Here is a 12,287-nt window from a genome sequence, read left to right as displayed (position 1 = left end):
TGGCACAGATGGAGCCATATCGAGCAAATCAGGCCCCAGTCTGATACACATGGTGTCTTTATGGAGAGGAAATGCTTGGACACAGACACACATGGAGATCATGTAAAAATGGAGGCAGAAGTCAGTGCAGTGCTTCTGCAAGCTAAAGAATGCCAAAGTCTGCAAAGCAACAGTCTCCCTCAAACTGAGAGCCAGCCTGCCTCAGTTTCAGACAGCTCCAGACTGGGAGAAATTCCTGTGGTCAAAAGCACTCAGCCTGATCATTGTTGGGCATCCCTAGCAAATGGAGGGAGGGATGAGAATCCGCCTTCAACTTGACACTGTCATCAAATACCTGACAAGCAACAAGGAGGAAGAGATTCTTTGGACTCAGAGTTTGAAGGTACAGTCTACTGTGGAGGGGGTGGCATGGCGACAGGGGATAAGGCCACAGCCAGGAAGCACAGAGTGATGGGTGCTGGCGTTCAGCTCACTTTCTTTTGATCTTTTCTCTTCTCTTCCTTTGCTTCTTTAATTCCCTAGCCCATGGGATGGTACAACCCCAAATCAGGGCAGGTCTTCTTCCTTCAGCGAGTCCTGTCCGGAAACATGCTCATAGACACATCTGATGTGTGTCCCACTGATGTCCTAGACCTTTGTTAATCCGTTCAAGTTTGCTGGGAAGATTAACCAATACAGCATGGGGCATCAGCTATGGCTGCCTCTTGACCACCCTAAACATGCTGAGATCATTCTTGTTGCAATGAGAACATTGCAAACAATGAAACAAAGGCAGCACTCAGTGCCCTGGGCCCTGGCCAGATGAGCTTGGCCACTGCATTTGCTCTCGTGGCTCCTACTCTTCCCTATCCTGGCTTATCCTGGCTTACTGCAGGAGCCCACCCTTCCTTCTGCGTTCCTTATCTTGAGCAGTTTGCTGACTCTGCCACGTCTCCTTGGCCAAGGGATGCAGGGAGAGGGTCCTAGACTAGCGTGAGTCCACCTGCAGCCCAGCTAGGGCAGACACAGGACAGCCCCGGGCCCTGATACACAGTCATCTCTTCTGGCAGCACTCAGTGTGGCTCCTCTGTGTGCCAGGTGGACAACTGAGATGTGACCTTGCTCTGGTAGGGTATGGCACCCAGTGGAATTTGACTGGGGTGGGAGTTGAACAGTGTTCTTCCTGGGCCTCCTAAAGCCTTTCTTTTCCCACCAACTCCATTCTTATTGTAACTCTGTCAGCACTAACCCAGTGAGATGCCACGAAACACTGGTGTTGTGGCAGGGCAGCCTTTGCTATAGCCTCCTACCAGGCCCCCACAAACCTTCCTTCAGCCTCAGGGCCTCCCGCAAGGATAAGTGCTCATGGATTTCCAGCCATTGGGGTGTCCTGAATCTGGCAAGAAATGCACAGAGTCATGGGGCATGTGTTGGATCCCACCCTGGGGCTCCAGACAGACACCCACCTTCCCCAGAGCTCAGAGCTCAATGCCTCTGATGCCAGCATCACTATGGCCCACACAGCGTCTGCCACCTCTCCAGATGCTTGAGAAACAGGTCTGGGGCAGCGTCCTCTGAGCTATTTGTCTCCCACTCCCAAATCAGCGTTTCATGATGAGTAGCAGGCAATGCAGTGCAGCCAGGAAGAGCTTCCTTCCAGAATAGCAGAGTCTTGGCTCCTGCCAGGATCTCATTGCAGCCGAAGCCACAGCAATGGAGTAGCTGGCCAGAGATGTCCTTAAAAGGGCAAGGGCCAGTCAGTCTCCAGCTCCCAGGAGGGCAGGTGGGGCCATGGGGCTTTTGGCTTTGTCACTCTAGATGCTGTGGCCGCAGCTGCTCTGGTCCCTTTATAACTCCCAGATCTCTGAGACCCTGGAGAGCAAGCAGACAGTCCCATCCCACTCCCTTCCCATGCCTGGAACTGCCGAGGGGCGGTGTCTCTGTTCCTGGAACAGTTTCCTAGAGGCCACCTCTACCTACCATTGGTCACTGCCTAGGGCCACCAGTCCCCTGCCAATCACACGCCTCACCGAGGGACTGGGTCAGTCCACACCACGCTGGAGCGGGAGGTCACTGACCCAGCCCGCTGCTGACCACCTGTCAGCTAGCAGTGAGGACAGCCGTGGGCTCCAAACCCCACAAGGCAGCCTGAATCCTCCCTACCACGTTGACACAGTCCCCCAAGGCACCTGGCTTTCCAGGTCCTCCAAGCCTTTGCAGGTGTCATCCCTAGCCTGTCCCTCTTCCTGTCATAGCTCTCACCTGGCAGTAAAGTATTACCGAGGGACTCATTCCGTTGGCATCTCCATCCCAGCCGGACTCTGCCTGTCTTTCTCTGTCTGGGTCTACATGGGTGCCTGGCACAACTAGGAACGAGAGGTGGCTAGGGAAGGCAGAGCCCTGCAGCTGCATGGCAGGCAGTGATCTGGCACAGCTGCCCACATGGAAGCTGCCTTTGAAGTACAGGCACTTTGAGGCCAGCTGCTTTGGTCCCCACAGGTCTAGCTGGGTGGGGCTTGCTTCTAGGAGTCCCCAGTCCCCCTTTCCTTCCTAGGTGACCTGTGCTTTGCACGGAGATGTCTCCCTGGCTCTCTCTCCTGGTCCAGTTCTCTCTCCTCTCTCTTCCTCAGTCTCAGAACCTAGAGCTGGAGGATGCCCCTTGGTCAGGCCTTGCCAACACAGCCTCTCCAACACCGACCACAGAGTAGCATCCACTAGCAGACAGTGGAACCAGTGGCGCCATGAAGGCAAAGCTCCAGGTTATCTAATTAGAGGCTCTCCTGCCTGGCACAGACGCCCAGGTGGCCACCAGAACCCAGATGGGGCACGCTTTGGGGCAGGGACCCAGCTTCCCATCCCTCTATATGGAAACCTCATAGGAAAAGGGACAGTCTCATCTCACAGTCTGGGACAGGAATCTATCTGCATACCCACCTCCTCCTACACACATGCTCTTCCTGTGGAGAATTGATCTGTGTAGTTGATTCTGGCTGGCAAGCCCCACATGGAAACAGCTCATCTGCCAGAATTTCATCTTTCCTTTGGAGGTCAAGGTTTCACCAAACCTTGGTACCTGGAATTTTCTGGAAGGCTCAGTATCTCTCCTGGGGACCAACAGGGCCCCTCCGCCCATAACCTTGGTTTAACCCCAGGCCCTGAATGGACACCTCTCCTTGGACTAGCCTGGCCATTGTCCTGAGTGCTGAGGGAAGCTGCTCCAGGCAGTGGCTCCCTGGGGTGAGGCAGGCTGGACTCAGCTGGTCACTCTGCTCCTCAGGCTGCCTGCCCCTGTTCCACAAGGTCATACCCAGCCCAGGAGAGCAGCTCAGGCTGCCCCCGCTTTACTTCTGGCATGGGTCAGTGTTTCCTGAACACAGGATTCCTGGCAAAACCTCCCTAGAGAGCTAAGGGCCTCCCATCATTGTTCCTGAGCCACAGGAACACAGGCTGGAGATAGGAAAAGAACTTTGGAAGTGGCTTCAGCCTCCGGCAGAGCTTTAAGCTCAGCTTGCTGCACACACTTCAGTTTTCCCAACCACAGGCAGGGACAGGCCTTGTCTTCCAGGACCTTGCTCTCTCCCAGACTGGAAAGCCAGGTTCCCAGCATCCGGCTCTTGAACCCAAACTTATAGAAAGGCGGCCCAACAGTTTGTGGACTGAGTCAGCTGAGACTCTGCGCTAGCTGCACTGGAGGCCTGATTATTCCTTGTGGGCCACGTCTGAGTCCTTTCCAGAATCCTAACCCAACCCCGCACTGAGTCCCACCCCACCCACCCCAGAGGCAGACTCTCCTGTTCCCAGGTTCCACCACACCAGTGCGGAAGGAACCAAGCCAAAAGCACAGGGTACCTCCCTTGCTACAGATTATTGGGCCTGGGTGGGTACATTCCCAGGGACCAGGCACACCTGGTACTGTGGGGGCAGCCAGACCTCAAGGAAGGTCCTGGCACGATCATCCCAGCCCAGCCCCCAGGCATAGAAACAGCCATAGAGTGTGCCTCTCTGCCAGGCTCATGGGGCTGTGACTCAAGCAGCTTGCAATGTGATCCATCTGCCTTGAGGCCATATAGGTGTGGAGGTGAGGGTGAGTGAAGGGGACCCGTGAAGTCCCTCTGACCTCACTGGCTGGGCAGTGGGTCGGGCTGAGCACCCAATTCTAACCCTGTGAGCTCCCCATGTGTAGAGGTCAGCTGGCCTCTGGAGGGTCACACTGGCTGCTCCTCGGGTACAGAAGAATATACTTCAGCCTTAGATGCAGAAGGTTGATAGTAGTTTAGCAGATATGGGACAGAAGCTGAAGATTAAGGCTGCCTCCAGATGGAGACCTGTAAATCCAGGCCTCTATTGGGCCTTGGTTGTTAGGGGCAGACAGCTGCAAAAAGGCGCCAGTCTCTCCCCTGAGAGGACTGTGCCTTGGAAGTGCGGCTGAGCTGCGCACCAAAACCCCTCACTTAGGAATCCCCAGCTGCCAGTGTTAAGCTGATGTATAGCAGTGTCTGTGCCTTGATGGACCCTTACTATGGGCAATCTCCCCAGCCAGGGCCCTCCCTCAGTGCCTGTTGTCAAAAGCACGGGCTGTGAGGTGTGGCCTCTTCTGTGTTGGCCCCAGGGCACTTTCTCTTGATGTTTTCTGGCCCTGGCTATAGGCTGTGTTTCTGTGGAGAATTATAAAGACTGTGATGGCATGGTGCCCATCTGATGTGGGATTCCCCTCTGTACGCTGTGAATACCATTGGTAAATAAAGAAACTGGTTTGGCCTGTGATGGGGCAAAAGAATAGAACTGGGGCAGGGGGACTAAACTGAATGCTGGGAGAAGGAAGGTAGAGTTTAGGGAAGCCATGTAGCCCCACCAGAGACAGATGCCGGATGGAACTTTACCAGATAAGCCACACTCACGTGGCAATACACAGATTAATAGAAATTGGTTAAATTAAGATGTAAAAGTTAGCCAATAAGAAGCTAGATCTAATGGGCCAAGCAGTAATTTAATTAATAGAGTTTCTATGTGGTTATTTCTGGTCTGAGCTGCTGGGCGGTTGGGAAACAAACAAGCGGCCTCCTACAACACCCATCTAAGTACTAGGAGGGAGTACCAAAAGCATCTGGGAAGCCAGAGCTACCTCTATGGATTGGCCAGGGCCATCTGTCCAATGTACTTGAAATAGCAAAGGGTCTTGTGTGCCCAGCTCCAAGCGTTAACACTGTGCTGGCTAGGTTTTCTCAACGTGACACAGATGTAGCGCATCTAGGGAGAGAGACCCTTGAGAAAAATGCCTCCATAAAATCAGCCTATAGGCAATCCTGTGGGGGTAACGTCTTGATTAATTATTGATCAGGGAGAGTCCAGCCCACTGGAGGGTGCCATTCCTGGGCGGGTGGTCCTAGGTTCTACAAGAAAGAAGGCTGAAGCTGAGTGGTGGTGGTGCACGCCTTTAATCCTAGCACTTGGGAGACAGAGGCAGGTTGATCTCTGAGTTTGGGGCCATCCTGGTCTACAGAGTAAGTTCCAGTGCAGCCAGGGCTATAACGAGAAACGCTGTCTAAAAGAAAAAAGAAAAGAAAAGAAAGAAAGGCTGAACAAGCCACAGAGAGCAAGCCAATAAGCAGCACCCATCCATGGCCTCTGCTTCAGTTCCTCACTTGACTTCCTTCAATGATGGAATGTGACCTGAAAGTTGCAAAATAAACCCATTCCCCTCCCACCCCACTTTGGCCATGGTGTTTTTATCCTGCAACAGAAGCTATAAGACAAAGGCCATGTGCTTTCATCTTTGGCCGTGCTAACTAACAGCTGTGCCTCAGACAAAATCCACCTGCTTTCCAAGCAAACCTGAGGAGGGGGAGCTATTGCTCAACGGGGAGGACAGAGTTTCAATTCTGTAAGGCGAGCCGCATTTGGAGGCCTATGGGTGACAGCTGCGCAATAATGTGAATGTGCCTGACGCACGGGTTGTAGTCATTTGACCAAAAGAAAACCCCAACACAAGCAACTGCAACACCCACAATACCTAGATGAACACCCTGTGCTGCAGAGAACCCAGGAAGCCGGGCTCACATTCCTGGCACAGGAGGGAAGGGACAGAGGCAACAACTCCCCCCATCTCTCCCTGCCCCGTGAGTAGCCTTGTCACCATTTACTGCCTGAAGCAGGCCAGGCCTCAGTTCTCTTCATTTACACGGCAGTCACAGCAGCCTAGGCTCCCACTGTGTCAGGGCAGAGCCGCTCATAGGGAGATGGGCATTGGTGGAAAGGTCAGCAGCCCAGTGGACAGGCTCCAGCCAGCCAGTGTTCACTCTGGTGGGGGCAGAGGGCAGATGCTAGGCTTTCCAATGGCTAGAGTGCTCTTGGTGGCGGGCCACAGGGCACTGGGCAGGCAGCCCCTCACTCTATCCCATAATTTGGTTAAAACAGAAGCTGCAGAGTATGAGACATGACAGTTCTTTTTGGGGATTCTCCCTCACCACAGACCCAAAGGCACAAAAGGGACAGCCTTGGCTAAGTCAGTGGGCAGGGGAGAGGGGACAGGACTCTCTTGCTTTTATTGTGCTCACTCGCTTTTCATGCTGCAGCCGTTCATGAATCTAACCCACCCAAAATCCTCCCAGCAGTAGAGGGGCTGGCCACCTTTCCCCACCCTCCTTCCCCAGCCCAGCCAACTGGCAGGCTCTGGGCTCTTCCTCTCCACTCTCCATCAATCACATGTGTTAGCGAGTGAGTTCTGCTTGGTCTGGAGTTTCACAGGACGTGGGCCACAGTGGACATCTTTGGGGACTTGTTCTACCACTCGGCCTCCCATTACGAAGCAGTCAGTGTCCTTGTGAATGTCTTTGCTCTGAGCTGCTCGCTCGCTCTCTCTTCCCTTTGGTGACAGCACACAGATGTGCCTGGTTGCTAATGGACACAGAGGGCTTCTGGGACAACTGAGTGCATGCTTGGGGGGATCCCACACAGTTTTCTCATGTGTAATCTGCTGCTCCCAGCATTGGGGGATGAGTCACCTCCCTCTAGTCCAACACTGCACTTGTTCCTGCAGACCTGGCTGGGGTAACACAGCTCCCATCACAGCCCAAGTCTGCTGGTTTCCAAGCAGAGACTGACCAACTCTCTCCACATGTGAGACAAACTGCCCAGTGCCTGCTGGGGACCAATGCCCATTTCTCTACTGAGCTACTGGGCTTTTACTTGATTCTGTGGGAAACTTTTATTTTGCATGTAATTACTCTGTCAACTTTAAGTGTCAGAAATATACTTCTTCCTTTTAGAACCCCGTTTTTCCAATTTCCTTGGATGGCTTGTTTGTTTGCACGCCCCTTTTCACTTTTTTATTATTATTTAAAGTCCGGGGGGGGGTAGGTGCACATGTGAGCAAAGGTGCGCCTGGAAGTCAGAGAGGGTGTAGGATCCTCCGGAGCCACAGCGACAAGTGATGAGTTACCCCACACGGTGCTGGAAACCAGACGCTGGCAGAGTAGCATGTGCCCCAAATTTAGCCATCTCTCTATCCCTTTGTGTGGATTTTTAAAAAATAATTTTTTACTTTTTGAAATTGATTACATCATTTCTCACGTCCCTTCCCTCCCTTCAAACCACCCTATATACCTTTCCTTGCTTGCTTCCAAATTCATTGCCTTTTTTACAAAATTATTACATACATATGTGTATATGTATGTGCCTGTGTGTTCCTAATACATAAGTATAACCTGCTCAGTCTGTATAATGTTCCTCACATGAATGTTTTCAGGACTGACCGTGTGGTACTAGATAACCAACTGGGGTGCTCTTTCCTGGGGAAGACTATTTCTCCTTAGCTGCCTGCAGGTCTCTGTTTAGGGCTGAAGTCTCCTGGGCTTTCCCCATCCACATTAGCATGTCTATTGTAGTTGTCCTTGTCTAGTTCATCTTTAAGCAGTCTTTTTTTTAATTTAAGATTTATTTATTATATATACAGTGTTCTGCCTGTATGTATGCCTGCAGACCAGAAGAGGGCACCAAATCTCATTATCGATGGTTGTGAGCCACCATGTGGTTGCTGGAAATTGAACTCAGAACCTCTGGAAGAGCAGCCAGTGCTCTTAACCTCTGAGCCATTTCTCTAGCCCATCTTTAAGCAGTCTTATTGGTGAGACTTTGTGTGGCTTCTGACCTTCCTAGGAGATGCAATCTTGCAGCAAACTCCATTTCATTTGCTCTTATAATCTTTCTGCCCCTTGTTACACAATGATCCCTGAAACTTAGGTAAAGGAAGTGGCAACTTTTTGACACAGGGTCTCATTCTATTGCTTAGACTGACCTAGAAATCACTATGAAGGGCAGGATGACTCATAGTGATCCTCCCACAATGCCCAGTTTCTTGCGGTGATTTTGATAAACCTGCTGTCTGTCAGCAAACCCTGGGCTCTAGTAATCCTGTTCCCTGTAGCTCTTCTAGGCTCTGAGAGGCGCTGTGGGTAGGAAAGGGCCCCTCCTCACTAGCCACAAAGGCTATTCCCACCCTCTTTACTAGCAGAGTGTACATGAGAATGTCTCCATCACTAGTGGCTTCAAGTAAAATTCCGAGGGCCCCTCTTACCCCATGACATCTAGAATCCAAAACGACACTGACCTCTAGAAGGGTAGAGGGGTCTCAAGGTACTCCCTTCAAATCAAACATGTGAGCTGGGCCTCATTAGCTAGGAATACTCAGAGTAGGAGGCCCCTGTATGGCTGGAAACAGAGAGTGTGCCCGACAGGGCTGGCTGAGTCAGCAAGATGTATGGCCCTGAGGACATAGGCCTGAAATGGTAGTGAGAGATAAGAGCTGAGAGAGGTGGGAAGATCCAGTCTATCTTCAGGCGCAGAGACTTGGGAGTCCCCAGACACCCAGAACAGGCCCCATGGAGGGCCCAGGCAGCAGCTGCATTCGCTAGCTCCCTGGGTAACTGACAGACACAGTGGCAGCTGCAGCCTGGTCAGGCTCCCTCCCACCCTTCAGAACGACCCTGTGCAGCACTGCAGGGAAAGATTGTGTCAGCGACAGGGAGCCACCAGGAAACAGCAGCCAAGAGAGCAGGTCCAGGCTCCCTGGGGCTGCCGCTTCCTACAGAAGCCCAGCCCACTTGATGGGCACAGAGACAACTCCAGAGCTACAGCATGACTCTAGGCAGCCCTGCCTCCCCTATGGCCTAGAAGACTGAGCTCATCCAGCTGTAACCCTTCATCACGCTGTGCTGGGGGAAAGGACAGTGGGGCCTATCTGCACAGAGCACACATCTGGGCGAAGATGAGCGAACTGTTGTGTGTGTTCATGCGGCCAGGGTCCAGCCCCAGCACCTCTGGGCAGACCATGCCAGCTGTGTTCTGTGTGCAGAGTTTGGGCACTGTGGTAGTGCTGCCAGTTCATGACTCTCCCTCCTCTGGTAGACATGCCATGGTCTCCCCACCACAAAGCTGGGTACTCCCTATTGTCCTACACCACTGCAGCATCTTAAGCACCAGGGTTAGCTGCCTGCCCTACCTCCTCCCACCAGCTGAGCCATGCAGGCTTCTCAATGCAGTGTAAATGTCATTCTTTCAACTGTACTGCATTCCTGAGCAGAACTTTGGGTTGTGCCCAGAATCTCAGGCGGGGAAGCCCTGCTCACACTCGGGATTCTCAGCCCTGGTCCAGGTGGTCCTGAGACTCAGAAGGAACTGCTTTCAGAAGCCACCTGCGCCTGTGCACTGCCATTTGTTCCTGGCCACATCTGGAATCCAGCCAACAGCTCAGAGCCTCCAAAGGCACTGTCCCATGGCTGGGGAAAAAGCTGAGGCAGGTCAGGAGCAGGAGGGAGGACATGGTTCCTTTCCATCCTGCTGAGTGACTGCTGCAGCAACTGCTCAGATTGACTCACTTCCTCCTTCACAGCCCGAGAACCGAGGGATTGATGCCCTGGCTCTCTCTGTAGCATCGAAGCACTGTTCAAATGGCTTGGCCATCTTAGGAAAACATCATGGCCCAGACATAGCCTGTAAGTAGGGGAGAAGAAGGAATGGAGGCCTCTCCTCAGCCTCCCTTCTGTCCTTCTCACCCCATGAAAAATGCCCTGGATGCAGGGTCTCTACTCCACTGCAACCTGCCCAGCGGACTGGCCCCACAAGAAGAAGAGCTCGACTTGGGGAAGCTGAAGCAGAAGGATCATGAGTTTGAGGTATAGCTGAACTATAGAGCTGGTTTAAAGCCAATCTAGGAAACATAGCAAGATAATGTCTTAATACAAAATATAAACGGTGCAACAGTAGAGCAGTTGCCTAGCATTCATAAGGTCATAGGCTTGATACTTGGTTTCACACACAAGCCAACAGGGAAGCACCTAACCACGTGATGCCTGGAGGTGCAGCAGGCACAGCAGGAAAGCACTCCTCCTGGTGCCCAGGTCAGCCTCAGAAGCTGACATCACATGAGAACTGGGCAACGAAGTGAGACCGCACTGGCAGGAAGGGACACTACCACCAAATAGCTGAAGCCACAGAGACAGAGATCAAGAAGGGCAGTGGGCATTTCCTCTTTGAGCACTTCTACCCAAATGAAAGCACAGGACCACTGGGCAAGTAACCTAGGACCACTGTATCTCAATTATGTGCCTGCAAAACCTCACTCCAGACCATACCTCAGTGTGTGTGAAGAGCAGGCTCCTGGGGAAGAGACTCTTTTCAGTCAAAAGACTGCCTCCCTGTGAATTCTACACAGGACACTGCACATGCGTACATACACATTCTCACGTGCACACCTTTCTATATGTACAAGGGCATGTGTGTGACAACAAACACATGCACACATTTCAGAGACCCCTGGAGGTGGCTCCAACTTTATACCATGTCCCTCTAACCTCTCTCCAGGATGTCTGGGTGTGACTCTAGTGTGGCTCCCTCAGAGGCTTCCACTAGGCTTTCCCAGCTTCCATTAACTCAGGGCACACTGAGCTAGTGGGGGGGGGGTGTCAGAGGGATGAAGAGCAAGTGTCTTAAGAAGTCATCAACTGGGATCAGCCTCTGATCCTGGAGCTGGAGATGCACTTAAGCCCAAGACAGAGGAAAAACCTAGACTTCCAGAAAATTCCAATGGCAAATTTTCTAGGAAGAGTGGGAATTGGATACTGGAAGTGGAGGGCCAGTCTCTGGGAAGGACCCTGTCCAAAGACAGTGAGAAAGACGGGTAAGGCAATGTTAGAGTATTCTAATGCCCCTAGAGACAAGATGCTGCCCCTCCCACATGGCTGCTGATAGATCTGGTCACATTAAGGTAGCTAGCTCTTGCCCACTTTCCCTCACATGGGGCCAGGGTCAGATACCAGTCAGCTGGCCCCTCACCCAGGGTCAGATACCCCCACTACACTCAGCTTTGTTGATAGAAAAGGTATTTACACCAAAGCAATTTTTGCCAAGAGAGGCTTACTTGTAGCCTGCCTACTTTGCAAGCCCTGTCAAAGTGTACTGGCCCTGGTTTCCCAGAGGAAGGAGTTGGGAAGTGGGTCTAGGGAACCCCAAACTTGTGGTAAGAGAGTTCTGTAACCTTGTGCCTCTCCCTGTTCTGACCGGATGATCTGAGAATCCACAACCCTTTCACAGGGTAAGTCCTCTACATTGGGTGTAGGCATGGATTCCAAGTATGAAAGAGTCCAAAACTGCAACCTCAGCAGAGCCTTCTGTCTTCCCACTGGTCATAAAATACAGCCCACACTATACAAGAAAGATGGGTTGGGGAGATGACTCAGTGGGTAGAGCACTTACCATGTAAGTGTGAGGGCCTGGGTTTGAATCCCCAGACCAGCATAAAGTTGGGCATAGTAGTTTGCACCTCATAATCTCAGGGCTCTGATGGATGGATGGGAGGTAGTGACAAGAGAATTCCCAGAAGTTAACAGGCCAGGGAGCCTGGTGTGCACAGCACAGTGGCAGAAATCCACTAGAACCAAGTCTCATTAGAACCACTCAAGCAAGGTGGGAAGTGAGAACTGATACCCAAGGCTGTCTTCGGACTTCTACCCACATGCCTTCACTTGACTTCAGCAACATCTGATGGCAGGACACTTAGTCCATCCAGATCCCACTGGGTAGCAAAGCCAATGGTTAGAAGAGACAGGGACTGCCAGGCCCATCCTATGACACCATGGTGGTACATATCCCATTACTTCCCAGGATGTCCTTCCGACCAACCCCATTCTCTGGGTCCCTGACAGAACACTGTGTGTCCGTGGCGCACGCCTTTAATCCCAGCACTCGGGAGGCAGAGGCAGGCGGATCTCTGTGAGTTCGAGACCAGCCTGGTCTACAGAGCTAGTTCCAGGACA

The sequence above is a fragment of the Microtus ochrogaster genome, linkage group LG2 (assembly GCF_000317375.1).
Source record: "Microtus ochrogaster isolate Prairie Vole_2 linkage group LG2, MicOch1.0, whole genome shotgun sequence".
Taxonomy (NCBI): Eukaryota; Metazoa; Chordata; class Mammalia; order Rodentia; family Cricetidae; genus Microtus; species Microtus ochrogaster.
Note: the sequence above shows the minus strand (reverse complement) of the source record.